General features: G+C 43.6%; 1 long non-coding RNA gene and 1 pseudogene across 1 annotated transcript in view; one reads left to right on the top strand and one right to left on the bottom strand.

Annotated features, from left to right (window-relative positions):
* Window positions 1–299, bottom strand: part of LOC123458837 — a 28595-nt gene extending 28296 nt beyond the window's left edge. The window contains exon 1 of the long non-coding RNA XR_006635801.1: window positions 169–299. This is a non-coding gene — a long non-coding RNA (uncharacterized LOC123458837). The remainder of the gene's footprint in view (window positions 1–168) is intronic.
* A 12194-nt stretch (window positions 300–12493) lies between these two features.
* Window positions 12494–13645, top strand: LOC123458808 (annotated as a pseudogene).
* The last annotated feature ends 3385 nt before the right edge of the window (window positions 13646–17030 follow it).

Raw genomic sequence — 17030 nt, 5'->3', positions numbered from 1 at the left:
CCTGCAGGAAAGCTGAGGCCTCTCACTGTTTTCTCTCAATAAAACAGTCTTGTCTGTAGAGATTAAATGTGCAGTTCTCTTTTTGCTTTTCTCTTACACTTTCCTTACATTAATAATAATAAATATAAAAAAGAAAAATTCACTTAGTGCACAGAAATCTTGGCTTACCAGCTATATCTATTCTTTGATCCATCAGGTAGCTCTGATTCAGCAAGCCTTGTGTACTTTTGCACTTGGGAAAGCTGTTAACTCATTAACAGAAAGTGGGCCCACTCTACAGAATAGATGCACTACAGTTAGTAAGCAGCTTATTGTGCACTTATGCTGAGAGGATGAAATTTGCTCCAGTTTACAGCTAGACCTAAGTTTCAGTTTCCTAAAGAAGCAGGCAAGGCTTCTAAGACTTCTGGAAAAAAAAAAAAAAGTTCTGTTAATCAACAACAACCTTGAAATGTGGCCTGGGAAGATAGCTGCCCAGGGGCCTGAGTCAGTTCCTGCAATACCTCTGGACTATAACCAACAAAAGGACTTGCCTGACATAGCGGGCTCCAGGGCTTGAGTCCGTTCCTGTGAAGTCTCTAAAACATGTATAAACATGTCCAAGGATAGTAAAATCTGGGCCACAGCCAATCAAAGGTTTACAAATATAACTGCTGCTTGCTTAGCCAATCACATTAGAAAATGACCTAACCCTTCTAAAATTCCTCTAGCTGTGCTTAAAATGGACCAGAGTGCTCCTCTTAGGGTCGCCATTGTGTATGAATGGTTGACCTTCGCATGCTGGCTGATTCTGCAGAATAAACGCCCTTTGCTTTTACATACTATGAGTCCAGGGTCATTCTTCAGTGATTTTCGGCCCTTACATTTGGGGGCTCATCTGGGACCGCTGGAGAACCCCCCCCAGACTCAATAATGGAGCATTTCTAGGGGAGTAATTGGTTCTCTGCTGACCGGTGAGTTGGGGCACCCCTCTGTACTGTGTGTCTTTGTTCTGCTCTGTTCCTTGTTTTTCCAGTAGATCTGCTGTCTGGACACAATCTGGAAGGCCACAAAGGTCAGGCAACAGGCTAATTATTACCTCCAGGCCAGGAGGTTCTGAGGACACTCTGGACCCCCATCCACTGGATCCGGAGAGCTCCAGTCTGAGTCTGGTTTTGATAGAGACTGATGTATCACGCCCGTCTGGTGTAGCCCATTTGCAGAATAGGCCACTGTCAACATAATTTCGGTTTCTTTTTCACTCCCCAGGAGGTTTGTTTCTGTCTGTGTGTATGTGTCATGTTCACTCTTTTGTACTTTCTTGTGGAACACCATGGGACAGGCAGCTAGTTCCACCCCACTGGACCTAGTCCAGTCACACTTCAAGGATGTCTGACACTTGGCCAACATCTGGGTTTAACAGTACAGCCAGGAAAACGAAACATCTTTTGCAGGAATAAATGACTGACTTTCAGTGTGGGATGGCTGGAGGGAGGCACCCTCCACCTTCCCACCATATACCAAGTTAAAGGTATTGTGTATGGGAATCCTGGTCATTCTGACCAGGTCCTCTACAACAGTATTTGGCAATATCTGATGGAGAGCCCCCCTCTTGGCTGACACCCTTTTGGCACTGATTCCAACAATCCTGTTGGTTAAGGAGTCAGGGTTACTGAAGGACCACAAGCCAGCAGTCCTACCCCCTCTGTTCCCAAGGAGGACCTCTAACTACGTACCTATATACCTACCCCTGTGCCAGAATCCGTACTGCAAGTGGCCTCTGCCGATCCGGGCCTAGGAGACGACAGAGGGAATATGATAAGCCCTCCCCATACACAGGCCCAGACCACAAGACAAGCAGATTCCACCACAATTGTACCACCCTATCTCAGCCCTCAGTCTAGCCACTTTGGTGCCAGACCCAGACCAGGACACTACAATAGTTCAATAGTGTTGAACTAAGTCCAAACCATGAGGCTAGACCTGATAGGCATCCCATGACCAAATGCAGAGGTGGATTGCTTCACAGACGGGAGCAATTACATGCAAGGCGGAGTCAGGTATGTGGGTGCTGCAGTAGTAACTCTTGACTCTGTAGTATGGGCCTCTGCCCTACCACCTGGGACTTTGTCCCAGAGGGCCGAACTAATTGCCCTGACTCAGACCCTTAAAATGGCCAAAGACAAAATTGCAAACATCTTCACAGACAGCCAATATGCCTTTGCCATGGCACATGTTCATGGGCTCATCTATAAGGAAAGGGGGCTGCTCACGGTGGAAGGAAAAACCATCAAAAGGAAAGATGAGATCCTAGCCCTATTAGAGCCGATATGGCTACCCCTCAAGATAGCCATCATCCATTGCCCAGGCCATCAAAAGGGAGAAGATAAAAGAACAAAAGGAAACAGATTGTCCAATAAGGCCACAAAAGAGCTGCACTAGACTCCATAGCCATGGCTTTGGTGGCTGTGGTGGTTTGATTCAGGTGTCCCCCATAAACTTAGGTGTTCTGAATGCTAGGTTCCCAGCTAATGGAGATTTGGGAATTAATGCCTCCTGGAGGGAGTGTATTGTTGGGGGTGGGCTTATGGGCTTTATAGCCAGTTTCCCCATGCCAGTGTTTGGCACACCCTCCTGTTGCTGTGTTCCATCTTATGTTGGCCAGGGGGTGATGTCCACCCTCTGCTCATGCCATCGTTTCCCCCTGCCATCGTGGAGCTTCCCCTCAAGCCTGTAAGCCAAAATAAACCTCTTTTTCCCAGAAGCTACTCTTGGTTGGGTGATTTCTACCAGCAATGCGGACCGGACTGCAACAGTGGCTATGGTTCCATGAGGGCTCCCTTCAACCCCCCATTACAGCTCAAAAGACAAGGAGGACCTAACCAAATAACAAGGACTCTTTTGAAAAGAAGGATGGCTCCATACAGCTGAGGGTCAAATAATTCTCCCTGCAGAATTTGCTAAACAGCTCATTCATCAGATTCATCAAAATACCCATCTGGGTCTTAGGAAACTTAAGGAGCTGCTGAGAAATGCTAGCTACAAAATTTTTCACCTAGGGACGGACCTTAGTGAATGAGATAATTTTCCATTGCCCTACCTATAAGGCAATAAATCCCTTGTTGGACAAAAGGCCCCGGGAAACTTCAAACTGGGAAATAGATTGCACCAAAGTCAAACTTGGTTTATATGTATATCAGTACCTTTTAGTTCTTGTACACACCTTTTCAGGCTGGGTGGAGGCATTCCACAACAAGAAAGAGACCACCACCATAGTGGCTAAGAAGCTGCTAGAAGAAAGTAGCCCCAGGTATGGACTGCCTTCATTTTTGGGATCTTATAACATACCTTCTTTCATATCTCAGGTAACACAGTCACTTGTTAAGATTGTAGGGACAGATTGGAAACTTCATTGTGCCCATTGTCCCCAGAGTTCAGGCCAGGTAGAGAGAATGAATCAGATCTTATAGGAGACCTTAATTAAATTGACCCTAGAAAGTGGCAGTGACTGAGTAGTCCTCCTTCCTTATGCCCTGTATAAGGCTAGAAACACCCCCTAAACCCTAGACCTAACTCCCTTTTAGATATATACTATATACTATATACTATATACTATATACTATATACTATATACTATATACTATATACTATATACTATATACTATATACTATACTTACGCCTAACCTTTAACCTGAGATCCTTGCAGAATTTGACCATTCAAAGTTCCTGGAATCCCTACAAGCTCTCCATAAGGTCCAAAAACAGATTTGGCTGAATAGACACCAAATCTATGAGTCAGCTTCCTCTCCTAACCCCCATTGCTTTAAACCAGGTGATGAAATCTGGATTAAGAGACACAATCACAAGACTCTTGAGCCATGCTGCAAAGTCCCTCACATGGTAATCTTGACCATGCCCACAACCATGAAGGTTGACTGAGTCAGAACCTGGATACATGACTCCCACATCAAACCTGTGGGATGAGAGACCACTCAACAGTTGCAACACCTACAGGAGAGGCCTCCTGATGACTTGACTCCAGAAGGATGGAGGATTCAGCCCCACCCACTAGACCCACTAAAGCTAAGACTTTACAAATCCCAATCTTGATCTCTGCTATGGGTTTGGCCCTCACTGGACCTAACCCTACAGAGCCATATAACCTCACATGGGTGGTTACTAACATGGCTACAGGGGCAATTGTTAATTCCACACTCCATTTGGCCCCTATTGGAACTTGGTTCCCTGACATAATGTGGGGCTCCTTCCCAGTCAGGTAGTGCTGAGGGAAGGACCAGGCCTGCTGGTTCTCCCCAGGGGTTGAGAAGGATGATGAGTGTCAGACAACCCAGACCTCTCCTGGCCACCGGAGATGCAGGAACTCAAAGAAACAACTCGCTTTATTACTCTGAGCAGTTGCCTGTATCATGTTGAGGATGAAGGCGGGGATTTTAGGATGGGGGAAGAGGTAAAGGCCTATAGTAAACTTTAACTATTGAAATGGTAATTACAATTGCCACGTGGAAGTGGCAGGCCAGAAGCCATTTCGTATCTTGCTGAGTCCTAGCTGGCCAGAGACAGGTCGCCACACTTTAGCTAGGCTCAGGAAGTTCCACTAGTCCTCACGCCTGGGCCTTTCAGAGCCCAACAATATAACATTTGACTTGTGCACATTGACTGAAGAAGATTGGGATACCTAGGCTGAACTCCAAAATTGCTGCCACCCAAGCAGGCACAACATGGTGCAACACACCCCTTCTATGACTGCCCAAGGGGCAGGAGATCCACGTCTCAGAAAAACAAATGTGTGGGGGGGTGCGGGGAGTGCAGAATCATTCTTTTGTGCAAGCTGGAGTGCAAGTCAACAGGAACAATCTCTTGGGAACCCCCCAGTTAAAGATGACATCATTATAGTTAATTGGAGCCCAGAATCAGACTCACCAGGATGGGGATATGGACTGCAGCCCAAAGTCTCCTCAAACAGTTTCAGTGGACCATGTGTTTTTAGTACCTATAATCCAATCGCTATTAAGTTTACCCCAAAAGATAAAAGAAAAGCCACCAACTGGGGAACAGGAAATACATGGGGACTATGGCTCTATAAACAAAATTTGGGGATATTATTCACTATTCAGCTCCTAACTCAAAAGATAAAATTAGGGCCTGAAGTACCATTAGGCCTCAACCCAGTCCTGCCACCTGTTAAAATGTCACCATAGGAGCAGGAAGCCCAACCTAACAAAGCCCCAAAGCTTAGGGTGATTTATATCCCATCCAGGAGTCCTGCCCCAAATCAGGATTCCCCAAACCTGACCTGGACCTTGGGACTTACTCTGGGCCACCTATCAAGTGATACATAACTCTAGGCCTGAACTCACTGATGACGGCTGGCTCTGCTTAGATGCAAGGCCTCCCTATTATAAGGGAACAGCCATCCTCAGAAATTATACCACCTCTTAGGATAATGGGGCCTGCTGCTGGCATCACCTGGGCATTGGGAGGTTAACTTTGTAACTGGTTGCAGGGACTGGGCTCTGCATTACAGGGGAACATAACCTGTCCCTGACACCTAGGCCACACCACCCAAAAAGCCCCAAGTCAGGAGATGTACCTCATCCCTCCAGATGACACCTGGTGGGCCTACTCTACTGGGTTGACTCCTTGTGTTCACACTTTAACTCTCAACCACACCAATGGATTCTGTGTGCTGGTCCAGCTAACTCCTTAGATCCTTTATTACTCATGTGAAGACATGGAGACTCGACCCTCTCCTGACTGGAAGATCAAAATGAGTGGCAGTTATTGCAGTCCTAGTTCCCACCCTGCTAGGACTCGATGTTGCCGGGGCCACTAGAGACAAAAATTGCAAGGCCCTAAGCCTAAAGATAGAAGCTGATCTATCCAAGCTAGAAAAGTCCATCTCACATCTTGAGACTTCCTTATCTTCACTAGCCGAAGTTACCCTTCAGAACAGGCGTGGACTAGACCTCCTATTCCTCCAACAAGGTGGACTATGTCTAGCCCTAGAGAACAATGCTGTGTTCATGTTAACCTTTCTGGAATCATCAAAGAATCAATGTCTATAGTATGGAAAAGATTACAATACAGAGAAAAAGAGGCAAAAATCTGAAAACTGGTATGAATCCTTTTTTAATTGGTCCCCTTGGCTCACTACCCTCCTTTCAGCAGTGACAGGGCCCCTGATGCTGTTGCTACTTGCCCTCATCTGTGCCCTGTATCCTTAACACGCTCATAAGGTTTGTCAAAGAACATGTATCTACCATTCAGCTTATAGTATTAAAGTCCCATTATCAACTCCTAGACCACTCTCAAGGATTTGAGATGAACCTATACCAACAGGGGATTGAGAGGATCAAATTTGCTCCAGTTTATAGCTAGGCCTAAGTTTCAGTTTCCCAGAGAGGCAGGCAAGACTTCTGGCAAAAAACACTAACAAAGGGCTGTTAATCAACAGTGACCCTGACATGTGACTGGGGAAGATAGCTGCCCAGGGGCCTGAGACAGTTCCTGCAATACCTCTGGACTATGACCCAAAACAGGACTTGCCTGACATAGCGGATTCCAGGGCTGAGTCCGTTCTTGCAAAGTCCCTAAAACATGTCTAAACATGTCCAAGGATGATAAAATCTGGGCCATAGCCAATCAAAGGTGTACAAATGTAACTGCTGCTTGCTTAGCCAATCACATTAGATGACCTAACCCTCCTAAAATTCCCCTAGCTGTGCTTAAAAGGGGCTTGCGTGCTCCTCTCAGGGTCACCATTTTGTATGTATGGTTGACGCCTGCATGCTGGCTGATTCTTCAGAATAAACACTCTGTGTTTTCACATAGTGTCTGAGTTGGGGGACTTTCTTCAGCGATTCTTGGACCCTTACAATGCAACATTAAGGACATGGTGGTGCTATCTTAGTTGTATTTTCTGAAATGTTACATAGGTTTATTCTTTTAAGTTTTGTATTTAGACTATTTTAAAGTGATTGAAAAATATAAAAGTATATTTATGAGCCTTTATGCATTATTTTGGTACATGTATACATTATGTCATGTTTAAGTTGTGGCAAATGTATTTATTCCCTCAAATGGGACAACAGTGTCACATTGACATGGAGAGAAGTTAAGAAAACAGTCTAACAGAAGTGACATAATTTGAGACAGAAGCAATAGTGTGATTGCAGGTAGTGACTAAAGTATGTCAAATTAATTCCAGAAATACTGCCATTCCTTTTTAAGGCTTTGTTCTAAATTCTGGGGGTTTTGTTTGTTTGTTTGTTTGTTTTTCATTTCTGAGAATAGATTTTACTATCCCATTTGTTTCTGTAACATGAAATTCAAATTAAACCAAAAATAAATTTCCAATATTAAAAGATTATTTTGCCTATGAATTCAAACAGGTAATTGAAAACTCAAGTAAGCCATGGAAAAGGAGGGTAAGGCCCTGCCTTCAGGCTCAGCCTGGAGGAAAGGCCAGGTCCTTCGGATATGGATGAGGTGAGGTGAAGCTGGAATTCAGCTGCTTCTGCATGTGTCCCCATCTCTTTGAAAGCAGGTGCCACTACTTGGAGGTCACCATGGCACAAAAGAAAAGGGGGTGATCAGTGGAAACTTTTGCATTTTGGCAGCTTACTGACTCTGCTGATTGGACTCCATAATTTCACCTTATTTGCACATACCAGTCAAGGCTGGCCTGTGTATCTGCATAAACTCCATGCTCAACTCCTCAGCATACAGATTCTCCAGACCCCAAGGGAGAATGACCAGCCAGTTGGCTCTGGGCCCCTGGGTGTTGTTTTTCTTGGGATGCCAAACCCAAAGACCAATGGACTACTTGGGCTTGGGCTACAGGGCCAAGGTGCCTGGAGCTCCTTGACCTGGTGCTCCTGCCTCTGTGAGCTTCCAGAGCTGCTTAATCTCAGGGTGCTGGACGCCAGAGCCTCTAGAGCCACTCATGCTCTGGGCACTGAACTTGTTCCTGTCTCTGTGAGCCCCAGTGGCTCCTGCTGAGACCTGCCTCCACTCGCCACTTTTGCCTTTGATGCCTGGACTGTCCTGCCTTGACAAGAAGACTTGCTGCCTTGACAGCTGCTGGCTCCTGCTTCAGAGGAGAACTGCTGTTGCTCCTGCAGGCTCTGGCTCCTGACACTATGCGTCTCACTATTCCAGCTATCTCAATCCTGTTCTGTGCCTATTCATTTATTAATTTATTTGGGGAAGGGAGCTTGTGTGCCTGTGTATGTATGGGTGGATGGGGTGGGTATGCCAAGTTCTCTTGCTACTATAAACGAATGACAATATATTTTTACATGATTGGCTAGGGAATTGAACCCTGGCAGGCAGGTTTTGCCAGCAAGCACCTTTAACCAATGAGCCATCTCCGCAGCCCCTTGAATGCCACTTGACTGGTATTCAAAAGCCTGTAACACTTTCCAATCCTCTTGGTCAATAACCATCTGCCACCAACAGTTAGAGCTATGATGCTTTTGTGTCTTCTGCTGGCACCAAGAGTCAGTTATAACCACTTATGCCCTTCCCCTTAAGCAAACCTGCAGCCACCAGGAGTCCAATTATGGTACTCTCTGTTGTAAATAAATTCTTGTTCCCTCACCCTCTTCTGTCTGTCTTTTCCATTGTTCAAGTGGATAGAATGGATTTTTTAAAAATTAGCTAATTTTTGTTTGCTTTGGTTTATTGAAGTAGTATTTTTTGTTTATTTATTTGAGAGCAACAGACAGAGGGGAGTTGAGAATAGACATGTCAGGGCCTGTAGCCACTGCAAACAAACTCCAGATGAATGTCCCAACTTGTGCCTCTGGCTTACATGGGTCCTCGGGAATCAAGCCTTGAACCGGGGTCCTTAGACTTTACAGGCAAGCATTTAACCACTATGCCTTCTCTCCAGCCGTGCAGTAGTATCTTTTAATTGTGCAGTACTGTCACATTTTCCTTCCTTTATTTTCATTATATATCTAAGGGAACTGCAAAATGCTTTTTTTTTTTACTTGAAGAAATTAAATCATATATGTTTCATGTGTAGTCATGTAGTCTAATCTGTTTTCTGCTTCATAATCCATCATCCTGTCACTCATGCCCAGTTTCTGGAATTTACCTCATGGTGTTATGTTCACAGTTTCATGGGTCTCACCAAGCCTTCCCATTTGTAAGTATTTTATGGGCTCCTTACCCTGAAGCAGTTTCTTGAGATAGAGTGAAATGCGAGCCCCCCCCCCTTTTATTTAAGAATCACATGTATAAGAAAAACATATCTCTAACATGTGTCTCATCATGTCTCTATCATATCACTTAGATATGGAATTCTAGATTTGCTTTTTTTAATTTTTTGTTTATTTTTACTTATTTGAGAGTGACAGAGAGAGAGAGAATGGGCGCATCAGAGGCTCCAGCCCCTGCAAACAAACTCCAGATGCATGCGCTGCCTTGTGCATCTGGCTTACGTGGATCCTGGGGGAATTGAGCCTTGAACCAGGGTCCTTAGGCTTCACAGGCAAGTGCTTAACCGCTAAGCCATTTCTCCAGCTCCAGAATTCTAGATTTGTAATCAGTTGTCCTCAACTCTTTGAAGACAATAACTAATATATTTAGTATCTAAAATAGCAGTTACCTTCTCATTACTAGACAGAAGATTCAAACAGCCAGGCATGGTGGTACATGCCTTTAATCCCAGTACTATGGAGGCTGAGTTAGGAGGATCACTGTGAGTTCAAGTCCAGCCTCAGAGAACATAGTGTACTCCCGGTCAGCCTGGGACTCTACCTCAAAAGACCAAAAAAGAAAAAGGAAAAAAAAAAATATCCAACCAGAAGCAACTGATAGTAAGAGAGGGTGTATTTAGGCTGACAAGTTTTAGAGAACCAAGTATCCAAAACAATTGAGACCATGGGTGAATATTTTGTATTCAAATCAGAACATTCCACCCATGGCCCTCATAGATTCATGGCCATCACATGATATAAAATGCATTCACTCCAAGTTTAAAAATCCATTAAGGGGCTGGAGAGATGGCTTAGTACTTAAGGCACTTGCCTGTGAAGCCTAAGGACCCATATTCACCTCCCCATCTCCCACATAGAGCAGACACATAAAGTGACACACGTGTGCAAGATCACACACGCCCACAAGATGGCACATGTGTCTGGAGTTCCACTGCAGTGGCTGGAGGCCCTGGCATGCCAAATCTCTTCCTCTCTCTCTCATAATAAATAAATGAATAAGTAAATACCACCCCCAAAAAACCATTAAGGTCATTATTATTCCCAGCATTGCTCCAAAGTCTAAAGATGGATGTGGTGGCACATACCTTTTTATTAAATATATATTTTAGTTATGTATTTATTTAAGAGAAAAAGAGGTATATATATATATATATATATATATATAGAGAGAGAGAGAGAGAGAGAGAGAGAGAGAGAGAGAGAGAGAGAGAAATGGGTGTGCCAGGACCTCCAACCACTGCAAATGAATTCCAGCTGCATGTGCCCCCTTGTGTATCTGGCTTACGTGGATTCTGGAGAATCAAACCAGGATCCTTTGGTTTTGCAGGCAAATGCTTTAACCACTAAGCAATATCTCTAGCCCACCACATGCCTTTTTAAATCAAAGCCCCTGGGTGGAAGGAGTAAGAGGATTGCTGTGAGTTTGAGGTCAGCCTGGGACTACAGATTGAGTTACAGGTCAATCTGGGCCTGACTGAAAACTTACCTCAAAAACAAAAAAAGGAAAAATAACAACAACAGAAGTATAAAGCCTCATCTGAGACTCAGGGCAGCTTCTTAATGTGAGCCCTGTAAAACCAAAGCACAAGATACATACTTCTAACACAAGTTGGCACAGAGTAAATATTGCCATTGCAAAAGAAGGCTGAGGTTAAAATTTGGTGAGAAACTAATAGTTAAAGAAAATAGTTATTTGACAATGAATATAATAAAATCAATCTGTAAGGAAATAGCTTTCATGTGATTTATGCATAATTTCAACCATTTACTCAATACAACACTAAAGAGGTCTCAAAATCAAAGAAGAAATAAGCCAAAAAGAATGAAAACAGATTCACAATATTCTGAGAACTCCAATGAATACAAATAATAATAGGTGTTTACATGCCCTCGTTTTGAAGTCTACTATCATCAGTAAAGAAAGATAACATTCTTTTTGCCCAGCCCTGGGTTTATCTGATAAAGTCCCCTGAACTCTGTCTCTAATGCAGTCACTAATGGAAGGTCAGCATTCTGTGGCACCTGTCAAGACTCAGAATCCAGACACGGGTCTTCGTGCTAGTCTGTGAGACACAGAGCACAATAAAATGCTTCCATTTTCTATGGCAATCACTGAAATATGTAATGCTAGAGGGAAGACTGCTACTCTGTTTACAAAAGCACAGAACCTTTTGTAACACAGAAGTTTCACAAATTGTCTCTTAAACAAATAAATGAGAAAGCAGTGAATTGAATGCACAGTAGCAATTTCTACTTTGTCTGCCGGGTAAACCTTACAAGGATGCCAATCCCAAGCCTAAAGATGCTACTGAGGACACTTTGTACATAGACAAGGACAAACCTTCAATTGACTCCCCAAAGACATTCAGATAGTGCAAAAGTGTCACGTGAAACTTTTTCCACGGGGTGACAGAAACCTTTCTATTGACACTAACTAGGGCACAGACCAAGGCACAATTACACCAAAACCAGTTTTGGTGAACCATTGAGTGATTAGGGTTACTTACTTAGCAGGATGAGGTGTTGCTTACAGGATAATGGGTAACTCAAAGGCAGCTGTACCCTCAAAAAACCCTCTCCATCATCCATGACATTCTCTGAAGCACACTGCACACACTTGTGGGTAGCTTGGCTGGGTGGAGTCTCCTCCCAAGCACTTGCTTACCTTGCAACCATTTCCATTTTTTTGTTGTTGTTTTTATGAGGTAGGGTCTCATTCTAGCCCAGGCTGACCTGGAATTCAGTATGTAGTTCCAGGGTGGCCTCAAACTCATGGTCATCTTCTTAATTCTGCCTCCCAATGCTGGGATTAAATACATGTGCCACTATGCCCAGACAATTTTCTAAACTTTAAAAGGTTGCAAGGTAGCCAGGTGTGGTGGCACACGCCTTTAATCCCAGCACTCGGAAAGCAGAGCTGGGAGGATCACCATGAGTTGGAGGCCACCCTGAGACTACATAGTGAATTCCAGGTCAGCCTGGGCTAGAGTAAAACCCTACCTCAAAACAAACAGCCAAAAAGTTAAAAAACAAAGAAAAGAAAGGAGAAGAAAACTGCTGCCTATCACCGGCAAGAATCTTCCCTCAACTATTGTTTACTGCCTCTGTAATCTTGGGGAGTGGTCCTGTGACCTCTTTAAGTTTCAGTTCTCCCAGGCTTGTTGACCCCCTAACTGCTCCCTCAAGAAGGGAATATTAGAATTTTCCTTTATGGCATGGAAGAGACTACTGCCCGAACTCCATCTAATCCCCTGGCTGTTAGAATAAAACCATGCCCAAGTTCAAACAACGACGAAGGAAGCTAAAAGCTAAAGCAAAAAGATTATTTAGGATAATCACTTCCAGTCTAAGCTATTTACACCTCCCCCACCGCCACCTTCACCAGAAAGAGTGGTTATTTCAACAGATAGATCCCAAAGTAGAAGCTGGCCAAGGCCATCCTGGAACTTCAAATTCCCCAACATCAAAACTGCAATAAGCCTTTGGACAGATAGAGTATGGTGTATATACAGTTGGTGTCAGAACTGTGTAGCCCAGAGTTTAGAAGTATTGAAAGATATCATCTTCCCATGCCGAATCTACCATCGAGAACTTCATAGTCTAAAACAACAGTTTTGCACTTTGGAAAGTGACTTATGCAAACTCCGAGAAACACTGAAGACTATATCAGAAAATTCTTGTTCAAGCTGTGGTCAGATGTGTCCCATGAACAGTAAACTTCCACCTGCTCAGGCTAGTGCTCTAACCACTGGAGACTCTGGGGCTGTACTTCCTCCTACCCTGCCACAGCCATCCAGCCTTCCTCCTCCACCGCCTCCACCCCCTCCACCTCCTTCCTCCTCGGCCTCCTCCTCCACCACCACTAGCACCTTTGCTGCTCAGAAAATCTGGTTCCACTGAAGTACTTCAGGCTGCACCATTAAAATCAGATGGGCCCATGCATATAACAGTTAAAGATCTACTAACTGTAAAATTAAAGAAGATACAAAATATTGAAGAAAGGAAAAAGCTTATACCATCACCCAAGGAACGGAATCCACTAGTTACCATCTCTGATCTGCAGCGTGTTACCCTGAAACCTAACTGCAAAGTGTTACCAACACGAGTTACAAATGTCCGGATTACTCCTGGTAAATGCCAGATTGATCTGCGGAAACTGCTTAGAAAAGTTGATGTTGAAAGGAGCCCAGGTGGGACTCCTCTAACCAATAAAGAAAATACAGAAACAGGAACTGGACTGACTCCAGTAATGACTCGGGCCTTGAGGAAAAAGTTTCAGCTGGCTCACCCTAAGAGCCCAACTCAAACTCTGCCACTTTCTACAAGCTGTTTTGATGAATAGAACTGATGCCAACTCTACCTGACTCCATGTGGAGAGCCATGCCGTATAGAGATAAAATCACTCACATCTTTTCTTAATGGGTAGAATGTGTATAAAATACTGATGTGATTCTACTTGAAGAACTGGAGTATATATGGACTAACTACATACAGTGTGGTGTAAAGTAGGGAAAATACAATCTGCAGAGTGCTGTTCACCTTGGGATGACTCAACTTACGTTAGGGTCTTCCAATTTAGCTAGGTAACTGGTTGATACTGTATAGGTGCAAGTATAGTATTAGAAAAAGACCCTGGTTTCTGATCATCCTGTTCATCTCAGGTAGCAGAAAAGAAATATTTCAGCCTATAAGGCTCATACATTCATTGCTAACAGACTTGATCCATAAGGACACACCCACCGACATTTCCTTAAGCAGGGGTCAGTGATTTTTACCAAACTTAGCACTCAGGAGGCTAAGGCAAGAGGATCATGAAATGCAGACAAGCCTGAGCTATATAGTGAAACCCTGTCTCAAAACAGAAGTGGAGTCAGGAGGATGAGTGCAAAGTATTAAGTGCAGCCTGGGCTATATGAGACCTTGTCTCAAAACACACAAACCAGCAGGCAAAACCTATAGATTTTACTCATACATAAATGAAATAGAGGCTAGGGAGATGAAAGTTAGTTAAAACAGGAGGGTGTGAGCTTCATCAGAAGAACCCATGTAAAAGTGCCCAGGTTGGTGCTTGAAATCCCAGTGCATGGGAGGCAGAGATAGGCAGATCCCAGCAGGGGGCTACAGGACAAGCCAGTTTAGCCTAATAGGCAAGATCCCTGCTACTGAGAGACCCTGAGGTTGTCGTTGGACCTCTTCATGTACTTGCACACATGTACACATAAAATAGAAATAAAACAGACTATCCCCCATCTAAATGTAGCCATTTCCCAAATGAATTTGAAGCAGAGTCCCAATTTGACCTTCAAAATTCAAATGTGTCCTTTTTGGGGGGAGGAGAGGTGGGATTGTGCACGTGCGTGTGTGTGTGTGTGTGTGTGTGTGTGTGTGTGTGTGTGTGTGTATGCTTCATGTAGGGTGTCACTAGCCCAGACTGACCTAGAATTCACTATGTCTCAGGCTGGCCTTGAACTCATAGCGATCCTCCTACCTCTACCTCCCTAGTTTTGGGATTAAAGGCCTGTGCTACAATGAATGCCCTGATGGGTTTTTTTTAAAGATTTATTTTTATTTATTTACTAGAGACAGCGTGGGGTGGGGGAGAGAAAGAGAGAGTGAGAATGGGTGCACTAGGGCCTCTAGCCCCTAAAAATAAACTCCAGTTGTATGTGCCACCATGTGCATCTGGCTTACATGGGACCTGGAGAATCAAACTTGGATCCTTAGGCTTCGCAGGCAGGCATGCACCTTAACCACTAGGCCATCTCTACAGCCTTTGTTTTTTGTTTTTTTTTTGTTTGTTTGTTTGCTTGTTTTGTTTTATTATGTTGTGTTTTTTTCCAGGCAGGATCTCACTCTAGTCCAGTCTGACTTGGAACTCACTACAATCCTCCCTCAGCCACCACAGTGCTGGGACTAAAGGCATAACATCATCATGCCCAGTGGGTATTTGGTTTTTGGTGTTTTGTTTTTTTAAGGTAGGATCTCACTGTATCCTAGGCTGACCTGGAATTCACAATGTAGTCTCAGGCTGGCCTCAAACTCATACTACTCTCCTACGTAGGCCTCCATGTCTGTATTAAGTTTTATGAGGACAGGTTTTCACACTGTAGCCCAGGTCAACATGGAACTCATGATAGTCCTCCTGTCTCAGTTTCCTGAGTGTAGGATTATATGGGTGAGAGCCACCATACCTGCCTTGAATGTGCCATTTCTAGCAATTTATGTAGATAGTTCCAAGTAGGGTATTTTTGTTTTATTTTTGGATTAAGTCCAGGACATCACACATGCTAAACTATACCTAGAGATCTTATATTCCTACCTTTTTCTTTTTTTTTGTTTGTTTGCTTGTTTTTGTTTTTGTTTTTCATGGTAGGGTTTCACCCTAGGCCAGGCTGACTTGGAATTCACTATGTAGTCTCAGGGTGGTCTTGAACTCATGGCAATCCTCCTACTTCTGCTTCCCAAGCGCTGGGATATAAGGCATGCACCACCACATTCAGCATATTCCTGCTTTTTATCTGCTGTCCACATACAGCTAAACAAAAATTTCATGAAGACTTCAGTATGAACATTCTGTTTTCCATAATGCCCTGTCAAGGATTTGTTGCAGTCTATGGCAGGCTTACTGTGAGACATGGTTCTCAGTCCTCCCCAGCCTGTATGTTCATAACAGTGAGAATGTACTTCTCACTGGATTTTGTTCTTTCCAAGCTGACCTGAAATTCACTATGTAGTCTCAGGGTGGCCTCAAACTCACAGTGATCCCTCTATTTTTGTCTCCCAAGTGCTAGGATTAAAGACATGTGCCATCATACAAGTAATTTTTTAAATCAGTAATTATTGTTACTTATTTGTTTCATTGTTTTAGATTGAATCCAGGACCTTGCACATACTAAGTAAGCACACATTGAATTATATACCCAGCACAAATGTCTGTATTTCCATTTAAAAAAAAATTGCTTTGAAACACCATATAGTGTTGTTGGAATGTTACCAGATTGGAAAATAGACAAAGGACAGTGTTTAGCATCTAAGAAGCAGACCTGTTTATGGGGTACACATTTATGGCTATAACACTTGTGTGACATATCTGCAGGGTTGGTTGGTTTGTATTTTTGTTTGGTTTATTGAGAAAGGGTCCTATCTAACCAAGTCTGGCCTCAAACTTACTGGTCTTCCTTTCTCCACTTCCCAAGTGCTGGGGTTAAAGAAATGACACACCAAGTCTGGCAAAAGTTGTTATAAAACCTGACACTTACTTTTATGTAAAAATAAGATGAATGATCACTAAAGGGGAAGCAAAGCAAATAAATATTTTTAACCGCTAAGCAATTTCTCCAGCCCAACTGAATATTTTTAATAGAACAATTTTTTTTTGGAGGCACAGTCTCACTCTAGCCCAGGCTGACCTAGAACTCATTCTGTAGCCCAGGGTGACCTAAAAAATCATGACTATCCTCCTACTTCAACCTCCAGAGTTGTCAGCCACCACCCTGTCTGGATAGAATAATATCTTACAATAGTAATAAACCACTATGTACTGTTAATAGTATAATCTAAATGTCTTAGTGGTTCCTGTGGAATAAAGGCTCATAAGAAAAAAGGCACAGTGGCTTCTGCCTGTGGTCCTCTCTGCTTGGAAGGCTGAGGCAGAATTGTGGCTTCAAGGCCAGCCTGGGTAACTTAGAAAAGGAAAAGCTATGCAAATCCCATAGGTAACATTTGCAAAGCTGCTGCTGCTGTATCAGTATTATGTGCCCTACTTTGAATCGTTTACTAGTTTGTACTATAGATTTTATAAA

The sequence above is a fragment of the Jaculus jaculus genome, chromosome 2 (assembly GCF_020740685.1).
Source record: "Jaculus jaculus isolate mJacJac1 chromosome 2, mJacJac1.mat.Y.cur, whole genome shotgun sequence".
Classification (NCBI taxonomy): Eukaryota; Metazoa; Chordata; class Mammalia; order Rodentia; family Dipodidae; genus Jaculus; species Jaculus jaculus.
Note: the sequence above shows the minus strand (reverse complement) of the source record. Positions and strands in the feature narration are given on the sequence as shown.